The sequence below is a fragment of the Lissotriton helveticus genome, chromosome 6 (genome assembly GCF_964261635.1).
Source record: "Lissotriton helveticus chromosome 6, aLisHel1.1, whole genome shotgun sequence".
Classification (NCBI taxonomy): Eukaryota; Metazoa; Chordata; class Amphibia; order Caudata; family Salamandridae; genus Lissotriton; species Lissotriton helveticus.
Genome location: NC_136067.1, coordinates 430,022,307 through 430,035,756, shown reverse-complemented (window position 1 = coordinate 430,035,756; position 13,450 = coordinate 430,022,307).

Here is a 13,450-nt window from a genome sequence, read left to right as displayed (position 1 = left end):
GTCTGCATTGGGGGGTCTTTTTCCTCCCTTATGTTCCCTTTTTTGTTCTATGGCTCTTGTGTGTTCACTTTTTCGGGACTCCGTTTCCTCCTGTGTCCCCCTGGGGAGTTTCTGTGACTTTTGTAATCCGGTGGGTGTCTGATTGTGGCTCGCTGGGTTATTCGGTATCGATTTTTGATACGTTGCTGGCCGGATTCTATTATCCTGTTTTATCTCCTGGGGGTGCATGGTTTGGTGGGAATCCCTTCTTTTATCCCTTTTTCTCTCTCCCCTTTTTCCTCCTTTATGAGGGTCCTTTTATTTCTGTCGGGGTGCGTTTCGTATTGTTTTTACACTGCGGGCCCTTTGATCATGCCTCCTCACTTTGGGTGGGGGCGGTGATGGATGGGCGCGGTTTGATTATTGCCATTCTCGTTTCCTTATATTCCGATTTTGTTTCTATTTTGGATAGCGATGTTTGTATGGCTTCTTTTTCATTCTGTGTTCCTAAGATGGCGGCTTGCCGCGGCCCCTCCTCCCTGGTTGTTTCCTACACGGCCCGTTGTTCTTCTGTACCCCGCCCCGCATTAGAAAATTAACCTTTTATTATCCTGTTCTTTCTGATTGCTCGATGTCTTTTATTGTTTTACCTATGCTCCTGATCGTATCCTGTAAAGAACTTATTTTCGGTTATTATGTTTTCTACCATGTGGTGGCCAGCCCTGGTGGGTTGTAGGCCCGTATTTGTGAGCTTCATTGTACAATAAAGGTTTTAAAAAAAAAAAAAAAAAAAAAGAAAAGCAAGAGAGTGAGATCTCCACTCCTGTCACTAAAAATACACACACAAGAACTAGATCTTTCCTGAGGTAAGTCAGAAGAAAGTGTAGAGGGGGCAGAATTGCACATCCTAAGAAGAACAGTGCTACAAAGCGCTCTTTTGTAAAATATGATGTTTCCAGCAGAAGCGGCTCAGAGCCATGCAAATGGATGCCTCCAGAAAAAGGCAGTTTCTAGTTTAGATAGTTAGGTGAGCCCAGCTATGGGGCTTTCTGAGGTGGATATGTATTGTATAAATACCTCTGGCTGCAACTGGAAGCTGTTTCATTGTGATTCTAAGTGGGAGTATTAAGGAAAATTCTTTATTCCCTGTAAGTAGTATTTACACTGCTTGGAGGGCTGTTGTGAGAGATGCAGATACATTGTCGGTATACCTATTAGAAGAGGTAGCTTAATAAATACCATAGATTGAACTACTATTTTGAAGTCTGATTCGTGTATAAAGAATGCGATCCATTTGAGTAACCACACGTCAAATTAAGCATTTCTGGCCTGATTATAAATCTACACCTAAAGCTAAATCTGGTGTCAATAATAAATGCAAGTAATTTGGCACATTTGGTTATTGCTGGCTTACATTCGAGTATACTCATATATTCAAACCAGGATTTGTCAGAGGTTTTCTATGATGGGGTGAGAACAGTAATAGGACGTTACCAATATGTATTTCTTGATATCCGTTGGATAAATTGGAGCAAGTCAGAACTGTCTCATAAATACCCAAACATTATCTAGTGCTTTTAGTATGGTGTTATGATTTCAAGTACTGAATGCTGAAGTTAAGTTCAAAAGGATAAGTAGCCCTCATCCATCACTATAAAGAATGCTAAGGGGTTTGTCAACTTCTTTTAGCAAGGCTGTTCGACTGTTACAGCCTGCTCTAAATACTGTTTGAAGAAAATAAAGGAATCCAGGATGTTTTCTAGGAATAACTTCTTAAGTTGACAGTCTTTAAAACTACACATTCAAGTATACATATGAGTTTTGGCCTGTAAAGGTAAGACCCTAACTTGGCAGAAAGTAATGAGAGCATCCATATTTGCTGTCATTTTCTTTGAAATAGAGATTTAGGGCAATATTTACATGACAATGGCACAGGGCGGTCACACAAGCAATTTTGCTGGACCGAGCTGCGTCATTTTCATAACACAGGGTATGCGCCGTATTCACAAGAATATGGTGCATCTCTGTGCTAACCCCTGCGCCGGTGCTAAAAAAGCTGCCTAGCGCCATTGCAGGCACCCTTGTACTGTGGTGCAGTAATGATTGTGTTTGTAAAGGAAGGGTCACCTTCCTGCACAAAAACAGTCATTAATGGCGTTTTGCTACTTGTGTGAGATACAGAAGGTAGCACACATATAAAGAGCAACAAATGAGGAGAAATAAAAGTGATTCTCCTGTTTGTGCCCACATTAATGCTTACTTTTTAAAGGCATTACTTTTTGGCGCTGCCTCAGATCCTTTTAAACCTGGAGCAGTGTCAAAAAGCCATGGGTGTTGCTGGGCACACCCACAGCAACATACATTGCACTCCCCTTTGCGGCAGAAACTGCATTGCAGAAGGCCATATTTACAAGACTGTGCTAAGCCAAGCAAAGTGGCTTTAGCTCTGCCTTGTAAATATGGATTTGCATAGAACCCCAGCAAGTGTAAAAATAAAAGTAATGCTCCGGTGGTGCTAGGGGCTCGTAAATATGCCCCTTAGTGACATTGGCAGACTTCACCCTTTAGGCAAGACAAGTTCAATACATTGTTCCAGTGAGGGCGGCTATAAGTACGCTAAAATCTTTGACTAAGTATGCTCAAATGGGGCAGCAAGATGTTTGCACCTTGGAAATGGTTCTAAACAATAACTTTTGGGAGACAATTGAAGTATACGTAGATATTAAAAGGATCTCAATATTGAGAGAGATGTTTAAATTGATCATTGATCATATCTGTTAGTTTTAGAGAGCATTCATTCCTAATTATTTGTCTGCAAAGAACTCAGTAAAGTCCTCACCTTATTTATTTCCATCTTTGATCTCCGGAAAAGTCATCTGTTTTTTAAGCTGAAGAGTTAATCAACTTTCCAATATATTTGCCTTCCACAATCTTAGAGGTCCACAAAAGTACATATAGCTTTTAAAGTGTGGCGGGAGGGTGTGAGGAAGGCAGATTTTTAAGAATCAGATTCTCTGTGAGGGGAATGGGGAAAGGCCTTGACAAATGTATCTAAGAATTTTTGGCGTTGCTCAACGATATTGGAAACAATTTCCAATGGTTGCATTAAATGGATTTCCTGATCCTCTTATGGAACCCAATATTTCCTCAAAATAAAGCAATAATCCTAGAAAACCGGATATGATATTGACATTTAAATGGTGTGAGTTTAAACAAGGTTATTTGTATTTACTCCAGCCAAGATGTCTCAGTTGCTAAATTGTATGATATAGGAGATCCTGTCACATTTATGTCGATAAATATCACACAAGGCTTTTTTGAGAGAAAATTCTGTTAGGTCTTTCAAACATCTTCTTAAAGTATATATATATATATATATATATATATATATATATATATATATATATATATATATATATATATATATATATATATATATTACCTACTGGCGGTCGCCAGTAGGTATATATAGTTAGGATTTTTTCTCTATGGGTTTTTTGAAAATTCTATGTCTAATAACTTTGGCGTTTGTGGACGGAATTGGCTGAAATTTTCAGGAAAATGGCACATTTTGTTTCTGAGCAGCCCTTGAAAATTTGGGGGGGGTTCGTCAAGGGGGGGCCGAGAAAAAAGGGGGGTCCCAAAACGTGTTTTTAACATTGAGTTTTCCATAGGGCGGTTGGCCTCACTTTTAGCCCGAACGGCTGAATGGATTTGCACGAAACTTGGCAAAATTGTAGGGACTGGTAGCCCGATGTGCCTTTTGTAGGTCTCAATATATGTGCTCCAGTGGATTTTGAGAAATTAACGTTTAAAAAAAGATATATATCTGTAACAGCGGACCGGGCAGCGCTCTGGTTCGCGGACTTTTCGCGCAACGGAGCTTTGTGAAGCGAAGCTGATTGGTTCTCCGGCGTCTGTCAACATTCCAAACAGTCCGTAGCGGCCGCCATCTTGTCTCTCGGTAGGATCGAGAGACAAGAGGAGGTCAAAACAAAGGGGGAAATAACTATAAGGGGGCATAGTAGATCCTCGCTGACCCCCTAGGTTTGATGTGGAGGTTTTAAAAGGGCCCCGCGGGGCAAAAAAAAAAACAAAATAATAATAATCGAACGGCTGAATGGATTTGCACGAAACTTGGCAAAATATTAGGGACTGGTAGCCCGATGTGCCTTTGCTAGGTCTCAATATATGTGCTCCAGTGGATTTTGAGAAATTAACGTTCAAAAAAAGATATATATCTGTAACAGCGCTCCGCTTCGCGTACTTTTCGCGTTACGGAGCTTTGCGAAGCTGATTGGTTCTCCGGCGTCTGTCAACATTCCAAACAGTCCGTAGCGGCCGCCATCTTGTCCCTCGGTAGGATTGAGAGACAAGAGGAGGCCAAAGCGAAGGGGGAAATGACCATAAGGGGGCATAGTAGATCCTTCCTGACCTCTTAGGTTTGATGTACCATTTTGCCAAGTTTGGTGTAATTCCGTTCAGCCATTCAGGCTGTAGACGTATGTAAATGTCCTATGGAAAATTGCATGGGGAAAACACATTTGAAAGTGTTGAAATTTAGAACCAATTAAAATGTTACTTTGGTTTTGTATTTGTGTGTGATGAAAGTTAATTGGTTATGTATATATGTCAAATGAGAGGAAACCACAGCCATTTTGTGATACTACTGTCTGAGGTACATTTGTGAGGAATTTTTGGTGGTGAATTTCTGGTGTTTGATTTACACAGTACTAACACTTCTGCTACTTTTAAAAAGGTGAGTTGTTAATTTGTAAGGGGAACTATGTTGTACACTTGAAGATAATTTGAAAAATGTTTTCTGTTATTTATTTGCAGTCCTTCTGTTATACTAAATACTTGATAAAGTTAGTTTTATATTATGTATTACTAAAGACGATAAATGAAAGTGATTATTTTTTTCTGCAATTTACAGCAAGCAATTTCAAAATAAAATGGCTCACAATGAAGAGACCGTGGCAATTTCTTTTGAATTGTCCAACACATTGATTGAAATTGAGAGCACCAATAATGAAATATTGTCACAAGGAGGACATGACTTGTATGATTCCATTAGATTGATTGAAATGGACAGCACCAAGAATGAAATATTGTCACAAGGAGATGACTTGAATGATTCCACTACATTGATTGAAATTGAGAGCACCAATAATGAAATATTGTCACAAGGAGGAGATGGCTTGTATGATTCCATTAGATTGATTGAAATGGACAGCACCAATAATGAAATATTGTCACAAGGAGGAGATGACTTGAATGATTCCACTACATTGATTGAAATTGAGAGCACCAATAATGAAATATTGTCACGAGGAGATGACTTGAATGATTCCACTACATTGATTGAAATTGACAGCACCAATAATGAAATATTGTCACAAGGAGGAGATGACTTGAATGATTTTTTTGATCAATCTCTTGATGGCGAATTTATCGAGTGTTTGGAGACCATAGAGTTACAAGAATCATCATTGGAGACTTTTAATGAGGACATTGCTGATGAGGACATGTTACTAGTTCTTTCAAATTTAGAAAATTCTGAAGAATAAATTTATATTTAGAAATCAAAAATTGTTTGAGACATTATTCATTTTTATTTTTAATTTATGAGGTTGTAGCGAAGTGATTGTAGTATAAAATGAGACTTATAGTATAGAGTGCAACATTTTTATGTTACATGGTAAGTTTACTCATATTTACTTCCCTTCTGCCACTATATTATCTCCAATGTGTATTTGACATGTCTTCTTCATCTCCGGCCTCCTTTCTCTCACTGTGTGTCTCCGATGCATCTTATCGCTGGTATTTTGTGTAATTACAGAAGAGAGTAAAATAAAATAGTTCGGAACGTGAAAAGGGGGCAAAGTAGAGTACTCCTCACCCCCTAGGCCTTTTTAGGCGGTCCCAAAAGGATCAGTTTCTGCTTTCCTGAGAGATTATGGTATGAGTTCCATATACCACAATAACTTGCATTACAACATGCAAGATATCTATCTCCTATTACCAACTTTTGGAGATATTCGCGCTAAGCGCGAATATCTCCAAAAAGTAACACCTGCCCTGAGCAGTTCTTAGCCATGTTATCCAATGGGAGGTGGATAACATGGCTAAGAGTATTAGCTCGGTAATGCATGAATATCGCTGAGTTTTTAGCGATATTCATGCATTGCGGCCGTTTATTATCGCATTTGCGATAAACCTTGATAATAGTAAGGTTTATCTTCGATAATTTCTGACGATGCTTAGTGGTAAAAAATTGGTTGGTAAGCATCGTTAGCGATAAATATCGCTTAACTTTGGTAATATGCCCCAACGTCTGTTAACGTTCGATTCGAAGGAAATGAGGAAGTGTTGAAAAACATTGTCTGCGCCATCTTGCCTTTTTTGAAATGCCACACTTTTGTCGTGCACGGCAGCCATTTTAGATGTCTTGACCAGACCCACTCTCTGCACGCTGTCGATTCGTAGCATGGCTCCTCACCCACGCAAGCATCTTCCCTAGGCACTGGTCACCACCGCTCTCTGTCTTATGCATGGGCAATAAACCTCCCCCCATCTGCGCTGCTCTTCCCTGAGAATCACACTCTGTGCCCGCCCGACACCTCCCTTTCGCCCTATTCACTACCGCACCCTCTGACACTCCTCTTTCTCTGTGTCCGATTGTCCAGGCTATCAGCTAGCCCTGCAGATGTAGTTTATGGCCCCAGCTGTAAAGAATCACCCCTCTTCAAAGGAGTTATAGTAGATCAAGGCCCACACTCGATGAGATCCGTCACACCACACGTGTTCCTACTATCTGAAAACCATCCTGTATTGTGATTGGGGAGGGGACCGAGCCTGAAGCGGAAGATTCCAGGAATGACTCTTTGTACATCAAAGTTTTTACAATTATGTGTCACATTAAAAATATATAGCACTCCAACAAAGTAGTAGGAATATAAAACTTTAATAACATATAAATATATACAACAAAACAAAAACAGTAAAAACATTTAAACAACGAAGAGACCGTGGCAATTTCTTTTTAATTATCCAATAGATTTATTGAAATTGACAGCACCAATAATGAAATATTCTTGTCAGTAGCGGTCTGTTGTGCGAATAGTTCCAAGGCAGCAGAACGCGCTGAAATCTAGATGGCACGAAAGTGATGTCTAGTAAGTTGCCGCCCAGCAAAAAACGGCGTGGGGTGCCGCGGGGGTGAGTGAGTCCAGTAGGCACCACAGCTATTCTTACCGGCATTGCAGAATTACTGCTGGGGACAATGCCTGTGCTGTAGCAGGGTCACAGCAGAAACAAAAAGGATTCTGTTGAAGATGTTGTTGGTTTTCAATTTGAAAACAGTTCTGGTGTCAACTGCTATGCTAATGTAGTGGTTAATGTTTTGTTTTCTCTAGAAAATGTAAAAGAGGGGGAGGCAGTCCAAAGTTCCGTTAAAAGGGCAAAGGAAAGGATCGGTGGTTTGAACTATCAGTCAAAAAGGGGAGGGGGTGCAATAATTTTTCCTACCGGGTCACACTGTGCTTTCACCGGAAGTGAGGTCTGCAGGATTCTAGTAATTCAAAGTGAGGCTGGCGCCAGCATGGGAGCGCCGACGTCCCGCGGATACAGTTTCGTCACTCCACGGGCGATCATGGCAGTCATTCCCCATCGGGGGTCGGAGACTCCCGCGGCTCCTCTAGAATCTTCAAGGTCGTGGAGGACTACGGTGGTGGAGTCAACCAGTGACCGGGCCATTTCTTTATGTTGGGCCCGCTCTTGCCAGGTCGACCGCCATTTTGAGAGTTCGGCAGCTACCGGCGATCGCGGGGTCACATGAGCGGACGGGCTCCACCCTGCCGGGCGAGACGTTGCAGCATGGCCACAGTGGAAGAACCCTTTTCCGGGCGCCTGGAGCGCTGAGGGTGCAGCTGGGAAGCCTCCACCTGGGGAGGCGGGAGAGGCCTGTTCGCACCGTCTCTCCCTCCCAGTGCACCCCACGGCATCTCGCTTGAGATTTGTTATGGCCGGACCAGGCGATGAGGACGAGGGGGGGGTCGGAGGCATGTGCAAGACATCCCCCCCCAGTGTTGTCGCAGCCATTATAAAAGAAAGAAGTGTCCCGTCCGTCTTCGGGCCGGGCTTCCGGTGGATGTCGGCCGGACGCCCCTGGCTCTGGCCCCATGAACGGGTTTCTTGGTTTATCGGCTGCAGCCGGATCCCGTCGGCCTCGGCCCCCCGACCGTTGGTGGTCGGACCGGAAGAGCATGTGGCGGGACTACCTGCAACTCTCAAGGGCCACCGCGGCCGGACTGGGAGAGAGAGGGGAGGGTCGAGGAGACATTCCCCCCCCCCTGCAACTGTTCAGCGTTGTAAAGGCAATCCCCTGGCCGGGTCCCGCTGGCCTCGGCCTCTCCTTCGGCTACACCCTACGTTAGGATCTCCTGGCCGAGGCGTGGCAGCAGGACCTGCCTTATATGGGCTGCTCCCGGCTGGGCGTAGCCGGAACCCTGCCCCACCTTGGAAGTTTCCAGAGTGGGGGTGGATGTTCTACTGACTTGCATTTTCCCTAGTCTATCGATTTTTTTGGCGTGGCAGGCGGTGGGACAGCGAGGGGTGATTTGGTTTCTCTTACTGTTTTTCGGGTCTCTCACCACTGGCATATTTTAACGTTTTCTTGTTTCTAGGACATTAATAGGTTTTATCATTACGTTATGTTATCGTTTCTTTGTTCGTTGTTTAATAAAAGTTCATGTTCATCAGTGGCCTACTGATTTTCGTTTTCCTATTTTTTTCTTTCCAGGTTGTTTCATGGTAAAGTTTCTGTTAACAGGATACAGTGATCACTTCGTTATTATTGCATATGTCCTTTTCACTAGGGGTGCTCTCTGGTCGGGCCAGATGACGTATCTCTAGTAAATGGTCCGGGTGAAAAAGGTGCATCAATCAGTGGGGAGTAGATAGGCATGACAGATTACAACGGGGGAGAACGGTCCGCATTACGTACCCTTTCACTACTTGCAAAGATTTTCCTACGTTTATTTGCAAACAGGGAATACCTCCAAAAAGAACTAATTCCCAAACAGTCAATGTTCGGACAATCAATCAATCAATGAGGAATGAAATAGGTACGACGTGTTAAAGGCTTGCGTTACCTACCCTTCACTATCTGCAAAGGGAGATAGAATATTCCTATTCTTCCTCGTTTGCAGGTAGAGAAGATCCTTAAGAGAATTAACTTCGAACAATTCAATGCTCGATTGAAACAATCAACAAGGGGTACTGTGAACACAAATGAACGCCGCTTATATACATACGCATTGCTATTTTCAACAGGTTGTTCCTAATGTTTCTATTTTAGCGAGGTCAAAAGAGATCCCATTAGTGGCCTACTGATTTTGCTCGATTCCTTTTGTTTTTTTACACGATTTTTCGCTATCTGCAAAGACTAAACAGAGTATTGCGACTCTGTGCTTGTTTGTAAATAGAGAATGAACCAAAGAGAACAATCAATCAAATGGAGAGAGAAGCAGGCACGACGGATTACAAAGGGGGCAAAGGGCTGCGTTAACTACCCTTCACTATCTGCAAAGAGAGAGTACTCCTAATAGAAATGAGGGGTGGGGGGCAGCAATCAAAGCAGATCAGTGTGCATAAACACGAAAAAAAAAATTCTTACCACGTACTTGACATTCGACAGCTTATGATATTTGCTATTAAAAAACCATTGAAATTCACTGAAAAAACCAAATGTTATAGACCATATATAGTTAGGAATTAGCATTTACAAAACCTTGAAAATTCACTGAAAAAACCATAGGTTATAGACCATATATAGTTAGGAATTAGCATTTACAAAACCTTGAAAATTCACTGAAAAAACCATAGGTTATAGACCATATATAGTTAGGAATTAGCATTTAAAAAACCTTATTTTACTCACACAAAACCATTGAAATTCCATATATAGTTAGTTGCACTAACTATATATCGCGCACCCGCAATCCACTGCTGATGATGTCACATATTACATCATTCATGACATGGTCAGTGACATCACTGATGACATCACTGATGACATCTCAAATGACATATATGGTCTATAACCTATGGTTTTTTCAGTGAATTTTCAAGGTTTTGTAAATGCTAATTCCTAACTATATATGGTCTATAACCTATGGTTTTTTCAGTGAATATATATATAGTTAGGATTTTTTCTTTATGGGATTTTTGAAAATTCTATGTCTAATAACTTTGGCGTTTGTGGACGGAATTGGCAGAAATTTTCAGGAAAATTTAACATTTTGTTTCTGAGCAGCCACTGGAAATTTGGGGGGTGTTTGTCAAGGGGGGGCCGAGAAAAAAGGGGGGTCCCAAAACGCGTTTTTCCCATGTTAATTTCCATAGGGCGGTTGGCCTCACTTTTAGGCCGAACGGCTGAACGGATTTGCACGAAACTTGGCAAAATTGTAGGGACTGTTAGCCCGATGTGCCTTTGCTAGGTCTCAATATATGTGCTCCAGTGGATTTTGAGAAATTAACGTTCAAAAAAAGATATATATCTGTAAGCGCGCTCCGGGCAGCGCTCCGGTTCGCGTACTTGACGCGTAACGGAACTTCGCGAAGCGAAGCTGATTGGCTCTCCGGTGTCTGTCAACATTCTAAACAGTCCGGAGCGGCCACCATCTTGTCTCTCGGTAGGATCGAGAGACAAGAGGAGGCCAAAACAAAGGGGGAAATGACCATAAGGGGGCATAGTAGATCCTCCTTGACCCCCTAGGTTTGATGTGGAGGCTTTAAAAGGGCCCCGCGGGGCAAAAAAAAAAAAAAATTGTTTTTTTTGCGTGGGGAGCGCCCGGTCCGCGAACCGGGAAGCGTTCTGGGGAGCGTACTATAAGGAAAAAAGAATGATAGACTTTTCAAATACTGTATGTTAATTGATTGTTGGTTTTGTTGATTATTTTTTAATTTCTTTATTTTTTAAGCAATTATTTATTATTGTGATTGTGTTTCAAAATTTAATAAACTTTCTAAAATTTCACTGTCTGAAATGTCGTTATTTTCATTGAACATAGCTGAGTGTGTAAAATGTCCTCATTTTGAAGGAGGTCATCTACTGCTTGCACACATTGCAGTAGTTCTTGGTCCCAAGTTTCATCCATAAATTCTATATAATTTGGATCAATTATTTCTTGGCTGCTCTCTTGCAGGACAATTTGAAATGAAACTTTGTGTTCGCCTTCCATTTGGCCTGAAATTTGGATTAAAAAAATATATATTAGTAGAGATAGGGCACTGTTGGGATTAATTTTAGATAGGCAGTTTTTATCAGTGAATTTATCTTTGGGCAGTGTATAGTATCAGAGTGGAAGTAGGAATATAAAAAAGTGTATGTGATTTAACGTAAGTAAATTCATAATTATACAAGAGAAACCTAACTCCATCCATAACTATAACAGAGAAGTCTATATAAATCTATAACTACTACAGAGGGATAGTATATAACTATCAGAAAAAGTTTACCATATTAACTTATTTTGCACAATATACTTCAGTTTTTAAAATAACAACTTACCTTTACAAAGAAGTTGAAGTGATTAGTGAAAATCCAATTGAAATGTACACCAGGAAGTAGTAGTAAAAATGGCTGTGTTCCCTTCTCTTCCTTTAAATATATTCAGGTATATAACGAATCAAATGTCAGGTAAAAAAAGTAGAAAATGAAAGTAACATTTTCATTGGTTGTCAATTCCAACACTTCAGATGTGTTATGTGAAGTAATTTACCTCACGGTATTTAGAAAGGTCTACAGGCTAAATGGCTAAATGGAATTTCAATCAAATTTGTGAAAATGGTAGGGATTGGTATGTAGTATGAGCTAATCTATATTTGGTGAAAGTGTCTCCAGTCGTTTTTCTGTAAATTACTTTCCCACCTTTTTTTGATGGAGCGCTTCCCGGGGAACGCCCCGGTACGCGAACTGGTGAGCGCCCCGGTACGCGAACCTGAAGCGTTACGGGAGTCCACCATTTTGTGTTTCGGTTGAATTAAGATACAAGATGGAGGGCAAATAATGTTCAGAATGGGTAGAAGGGGACACAGTAGACGTATTTTGACCCCCTAGGTTTTCTGAGGATGGCTGAGGAGGCCCATATGTGCGAAAAAAAAATAAAAATTAATTTCGCGCGGTTAGCTTTCGGTTCGCGTACCGGGTAGCGCTCCGGGGAGCGTACTTTGTTGAAAATTAGTGAAAAAAGTTAGAGTAAAATAATAATTGTGAGTGATCAGATGTAGGGTAGCTCTGAGAAGAGCTTTTGGGTTTATGGTACATTTAGGTACTTATAAGTAGGTACCAATGCACAGTCTTAAATTCAGAATGAAAACTCTGTTCCCTTCATCTGAGAAGTGAACTCCATCTCCTCTGTAGATATCTTGCATGTAGTAACGCAAGTTATTGTTGTACATGGAGCCCATTCCATGGTCTCTCATGTAAGCTGAAACAGATTTGTTTACATGCTTCCTCGACTTCTCAATTTGTGGACAAAATTGGTTTGACCACCTCCATTTCTGTCTTTGGCATATTGAGGAAAAAGTGCCATTAATTGCTCAAAGGTGTCCTTTAAAAGCATTTCCAGACCTACTCCAGTCAAAGTGCCCAAATCATTACCTCCACAGTGCACAATTAACAGGTCAGGTTTTGGCAAATGCATAAAGGTTTTCACCAATGGTATCAATTGGTGACATTTTAATCCTCTGTGGCCAAACCACTTAATTTCCACATCTTGTAAATTGAGGATAGGTAAATTTCTGTTATCAGCATACCTCTGAGCCCAGTAGATGTAACTATGTTTAACAATCCAGACAGAAAACATGGTGAGAGAAGGTTCTGCTGCAGTCAGATGAAGTGTGGTAATGAAATGGCAGTTGAAAAAATAAGAGTTTAAAATGAAAAAAACTGTGGAGTTTCTGTGTTAATGAAGCAGTAACAGTGATTGGTGGATTTTGATTGCTGAAAACAGAAAGTTAGGGTGCATGGATGAGTTCGTGAGAAAGATGTAATTTGAATGGTCAAGAAAAAATCATTTAATGAAAGATTGCACTGGATACGCAGGTGCACTGAGAGTTCAGAGTTCAATTGAAACATTGTTGTGTGAACTTGCAAACACCAGAGGTCTTCCAGGAGGTGGTTGCTATGCAAAAAAGGCAGAGAGGGCAGAGGGGGGAAGGGTTTTGATTTGAAAAAAGTGAGGGAAGAGTTTTGATTGGGTGACATGAGAGATATGTGTGATGAATTACAGCATTTCTGTGCTTTCTATAGCTGCAGCCTCTGGAGTGCATACCCTTTGTTCTGCTGAAGACAAATTGGTGTATTTCTGAGACTGTTTTGAAACTCATAAAGTATTTGCTAAGGTGAGAAAAGATTTATTTAATTTAGATAGAGAATAGTGTGCTTTAAGGAGAAAATTATGAA